The 5,993-nt window shown below is 42.0% G+C and overlaps 1 long non-coding RNA gene across 1 annotated transcript; it reads right to left on the reverse strand.

Annotated features, from left to right (window-relative positions):
• Positions 1 to 250: 250 nt before the first annotated feature.
• LOC140547853 (uncharacterized) lies at positions 251 to 807 on the reverse strand. Its single transcript, XR_011978516.1, has 3 exons — positions 721 to 807; positions 584 to 629; positions 251 to 478 (listed from the first exon to the last, which is right to left on the reverse strand). It is a non-coding gene; the product is annotated as an uncharacterized lncRNA (long non-coding RNA).
• Between the last annotated feature and the right edge of the window lie 5,186 nt (positions 808 to 5,993).

Here is a 5,993-nt window from a genome sequence, read left to right on the forward strand (position 1 = left end):
GTAGACAAGTTACTTTCAGTTCTGCTGTCTTCAGAAAACCCCTGAGAAAACCCCTCTGATCTAAACTTTAGACCGGTGTTTTATTGTGTGATGTATGTTTGTGGATCTGATTGTAAGTCTGGTCATTGACTGCTTCAGCAACCAGAACCCTGTAGAAGAAGAGATGAAGAGACGTTCTAGATAAACATTAGGTACTAAAGCAGTGCAGAATGAGTAAAGCTGTAATGACAGGGTTTACTCACTGGGGGGCAGCAGTGTGTGTGCTGAAGTTCACAGCAGCATACTGAACATCCTGCTCTTCTGTGGGATCTAGAAAAGGTCTGGAAGTAGAGGCTGGAGATTCCTTGTGTGTGTGAGAAGGTCTGAACTGAACACTGGAGTAGTGAACGTCGTCCTGTTCACCTGAGTCCTCTCTCTGTGTGAGGTCAGAGGTCATGGCTAGGACTGAAATGTTACCATACACAGGAGGAGAGTCACACTGAGAGAGAGAGAGAGAGAGAGAGAGAGAGAGAGAGAGAGAGAGAGAGGTTTGGAAATAGGCTACATTTGATGATGTTTAGTCTCTCCTCTCTAATATATTCACCTGTTCACTCTCCTCAGTGCTCCTGTGCTCTTCAGACTTTCTCCTCCTGAGAGACAGTCAGCAGTGTTGACAGAAGTTAAAGCTTTCATTTAATGAAATTCATGTTCACACATTTATCTGATTAATAGTTCACATACCACAACCACACAGCTGCTGTGATGAGTATCAGAGCCACCAAGACCACCATCACTCCCACTGTGACCAGATTTAGCACTGAGCTCACCTCTGGACCTTCAGAAATAAACCATGAACCACATCATAAATTACAGAGAAGAAAAAAAAAAATCGAAAAAGAAAATAATTTAATACAAATTTTCCACTCTGACCCTGAAACTGCTAGTTTATGACTTCTAAACCCAAAGACCAACGCTTCAATATAAATGTGTTCACAGCTGTTATGTGCATTTTATCAATGTAATTAAGGCCCTCTATCTATCCACCTAAATATTTCACCCATACTGTTTTTTATGCCTTTATTGTGTATTTAGATTTTATGAAAAGAGCAATAAGTCACACAGTGAGATTCGGGTGGACTTTATTATACAGTCAGTAATGGGTCAGTAGTTTCCTCTCCTTCAGTAATTCTCACATTTAAATATTTGACAGAAGTGCTAACATATACAGTTATGATCCACAGCTGTGTAGTTTACATACACTCAGCATGTTTTATCTAATATTAGGTCAGATGTCCCTTAGCAAGTTGCACCATGACCAGACACTTTGGGTAGCCATCAACAAGCTTCTAGCAGAATTCTGTGTGGATATTTGACTTCTCTCCTCAGAACTGTACCCAAGGTTAAGGTCAGAGTCTGCTTTATCAATTACACTAATGTGTTTGGGCTCAGCGTCAAGTTTCAACCGTCTTGCTGAAGAGTTCTGGGGTAGTCTGCCTTTGTCATTATTCCATTCACTTTTTGCAATATACCAGTGCTAGACTTGCAGAAAAAATGTCTGAGAATGATGCTCTGGTGTTTAACGGCTCAGCTTTACTCTTCCAAACAAGCTTCTGGTCACTGTGGACAATCAACTCCAGAAGGCTTTTCTTTTGTCTGTGTGGTTCAGCTGCAAAGAGCTTTAAAGGTGTTGATTTAGGAGCAGGGCCTTCTTTTGTGGACTGCAACCTTTAAGTCCAATGTAAAACCTGCTGTTCCAGCAACTTCCAGTTAATGGCAGGCCTGTGCCTTGATGGTTCTTATGTTGTTTCTGACCATCTGAACCGTTTTCGTCTTAGCTGATGGTGACAGTTTGGGTCTTCTTACAGACCCTAGTGACGACACACTTCCAATAAGCTGTTCTTACCTATAATTGTTTAAACTGATGATCTCTGAATCTGCACTTGTGTAAGTCTACATAAGATCTTTCTCAGATCTGCACTGAGCTCCTTGGACTTACACACCCATGTACTGTGTGTTGGCCAAATCAATGACTGCTTTCAACCAAACCCTGGAGACAGAAGCTACCAGCTGTAGACAATCATGATCACCAACAGGAAGTTAAGAGGTATTGGTTTAGGCAAATTAAAAGACATTTAACACCAAATAATTCATAAGCCAATGACCCTGTGTTGATAAAAAAATAAAGCAGGTGGACAAATAAAAAAACATATTTTCTAATAAAGATGTTTGTCATGATATTCATGTCCATGATAAATGTGTGTAAAACATCCCACTACAACTATACAGTATATCAGCCATGTTACAAAATCCCTAAATCAAAGAGAGGGTGTAATCCAAACTGATCATCATTCTACAGCTGCTTACGTTTCACATCCAGATGAACGGGTGTAGAGCTGTGATGTCCTAGAGTCCGCTGTGCTGGGAGCTGATGTTGGTGATGCTGTAATTCTGGCCTGTTGTCAGCGGTGTGTCTGCAGCTGCTCTCTGCTTAAACCAGGAGTAGGAGAGAACAGGAGGGTCTGCATCACTGCTGCAGCTCAGAGTCACTGACTCTCCCTCCTCTGTCTCTCCAGAGGGAAGCAGCACTGCTCTGATGTTTCTGGGAGAGTCTGGTTGGAAAGTTGGTAAACAATCATGTTTCACTTATTAGTAGAATGATAGAAGATTAGATTATTAGTGAGTGTAGAAATGTCCACTCACACACTGGAGGAGAGAGGAGGCTCTCATGGCCTTCAACAGCACAGCTGTAGTTGACCGCTCCACTGACCACAGCTACAGAGCAGGAGGCAGATCTGCAGTGAGACTCACTCTGTCTGTTCTTGTACCAGATGTAAGTGGGGTTATTGGGCAGAGTGCAGGTGCTGCTGCAGATCAGTGTTACTGTCTGTTCCTCTGCAGCAGTTTTCACTTTCACCTGCAGGCCTGTGACAGACTCCCATCAGTGTCTTTACAGCTCAGACACAGATTAACACTGAGAGACAAACATAACACACGGCTCCTACCTGTGACAGAGAGAGAGACACCAGCAGAGCTGTGTGTGTGTTTCCAGTAGGGGGCTTTAAATCGGAGGAGATATTCTGCTGCGTCGCTGTGTGTGAGATGGTTCAGTCTCAGTGTGATCATATTCGCTCTCTCACTGAAAAACTCCACTCGGCCATCTGCAGGACTCAGCTCTGTCCTTTGTGTGGAGTCTGATGTACCAGGCAGGCTGGGGGTCAGGCTGCTGACGAGGGAAGGTGTAGTATCCGTGGATGTCCACTGATAAGCCAATCAGAGTGCAGATAGTCTGTGTGGAATAAGAAACACTCCAGCAGCTGCTCTGGTTAAAAACACCTGAAAGAAACAAAAAGAAATTAAAAATCAATCAGTTTTACAATCAGAAAAACCCCAAACACCAAACCACCTCCAGTACAAACTGAATTCTAACAGAAATGCTGAAACATCAGCGTCTCATATCTACTGGATATCACTGAATATGAGTTTACTGTAATCAGACAGAAGGAGGGAGAAGTTTACAGTGAGGTTCTTACAGACAGCAGGAGAGCGGAGCTTCTCATATCCTCTTACAGCGCAGGAGTAGCTGCCTGCATCCACAGTATTGTCATGCACATATAGCCATCTGCTGTACCTGTTAGATAAAGGCTGTCCGTTCTTGTACCAGATGTAAGTGGGGTGGTCAGGCAGAGTGCAGGTGCTGCTACAGGTCAGCTGCTTTCCTCTACTCTCTGTGTTTGACACTGTAATCTTCAGATCTGCAGGAGAGTTTGAACAAGGTCTGGTGTTCTATTCATTTACAGAATATTAATAATTAATAAACTAAACTTATTTAATAGAGTGCAGCTCTACCTGTGACAGACAGACTGACTCCAGGTCTGCCAGTATATTTGCCTCCAGGATCATCAGTGTAGAATCTGAATCTGTAGGTCTGAGCGTCTCTCTCTCTCAGGTCAGTGATTATCATGCTACAGTCATTCTGGGAGCTCTGTCTGTTCTGCACTCGGCCCTGATACTCCTCATCCTCTCTCACATCCACAGGTTCAGCAACAGTCTGCTCTTTAATGAACCACACTGATTTAGTCACTGTGTGTCCTCCAGGGTATTTATAAGAGCAGGAGAGATCAACTGATAATCCTTTCAGGGCACACACACGTTCAGCAGTGTAGGTCACACCCCAGCACTGTTCACCCAGCACACCTGGAACACACACACACACACAATAAATGATACCAGTTATGAGCACTACACTCTGTGTAGGTTTGTCTTTTGTCTGTCTGTCTGCTGTGAAGTGACTCCATTAGTTTAGATTCCATTATAAAGATTTGTTTATTAATACAGTAAAGGATAAACTACAGTCAGAAATGTTATGGTTTACTTCAAACTTTACTAACTGATCTGGGAAATCTGAGGACAGCTTATGCAGCAGGAGAACAGTTCACTGATGTTACTGTTGTTAGGTACAGTAGATTAATACTGTGTGTTCATACAGTACTGAGTGTAATTACACTATTTAAATAAAGAGAACATTTTTAGATCCAGTAGTTCTTTATGTTCATGTAGTTGTTAGTGCAGTTATGATACAGGTGCAGTTGTTACAGTGTAGTGTTTTGTATTCACTCTCTTTTTGGGCACCACTGTTGTCTGTAATAGCTCTGTTTAGGAACTACCCAGTTATCCAGCCTACAGAGGCTGTGTTTACTACTTTTCAATAAAATAAATAAAGACAAATTGTGTTAATTAGCCAAACTTGTGTCCAAACATTTGCATTAGACTGTGTACTGTTATAAATAATGTCTTCTTTAATTCCCTGTAATTCAAACACTGTTACAGAAGCAGTAGCTCTAGCGGAACATGTGCCTGTAGCTCACACACACACACAAATTATATCGAAACATTTGTAATGTTCACATGTAATGTTAAAATCACATGTAATGTTAAAACACAGAGACTCTGAGTGAGTGTATGGGTGTGTACCTGTAACAGTGAGCTGAACTCCAGATGAGGCTGATATCCAGTCACTGCTTGATGTTCTAAATCTGAAGTTATAAACTCCAGAGTGTCTCACTCTCACATCCCTCACTGTCAGCTCACACTCATTCTGCTCTGTTCTTACAGACACTCCTCCTTCAGTGGAGCTCAGGACTCGTTCTTCTCCATCAGAGCTGTGGATCCACTCTCTCTCTCTGACACTGGAGGAATCAGGTGTTGTATATTTGCAGGAGATTTCTACTGTAGATCCAGTAACAGCACAGAGACTCTGAGAGAGGAGAGTTACACTGTGCTGAGCCCCAACTCCTGCAACAAGTAAAAAGTAAAAAAGGTAAAGGTAAAGGTGAACTATGTACAGCGAAATGTGTCCTCCGCATTTTACCCATCTGTGGTAGTGAACACACACACATACATACATACTAGTGAACTAGGGGCAGTGAGCACACACACATCCAGAGAGGTGAGCAGCCAACTCCAGCCAACATCAACAGCTCAGATTGTGGCAGTCTGACCGAGGTGCATTTCTAACTGTAGTTTGGGCAGATTTGATGACGTACACATTTGGCAACAGTAATTAGGATTCTATCCTCTGAACCATGCTGTTCTCCAGGACTCACAACTTACTTAGTTAAATATTTATGTTATGTTAATTAAAATATTTAAATAAATCACAATTTAAAATGCATTCCACCAATGAACACTCAAATATCAAACATCCCCAAAATGCCACAGTGCTACAAACCATTACTTCTTAATCTAGAGGCACGAGAGGGTTGTCTGAAATGTACAGACGCTGAACTACAATCCTCTTGTCAGAGTGCGGATTGTAAAAAGATTTGTAAAACCACATCTGTCCCCAACCAAAGTCACATATTTACTATTTACACACCAAAGAACCACTTCAAATACTCCTGCTTTCTAATGCATTCTATTGCACCTTTAACCAGACTGGTGTGTTCATCTAAACACAGTTACTGTAGTGAAACACAAGCACATAAACACAGTAAAATGTAAAAGTTTACCTGCTA

Source organism: Salminus brasiliensis, chromosome 25 (genome assembly GCF_030463535.1).
Source record: "Salminus brasiliensis chromosome 25, fSalBra1.hap2, whole genome shotgun sequence".
Classification (NCBI taxonomy): domain Eukaryota; kingdom Metazoa; phylum Chordata; class Actinopteri; order Characiformes; family Bryconidae; genus Salminus; species Salminus brasiliensis.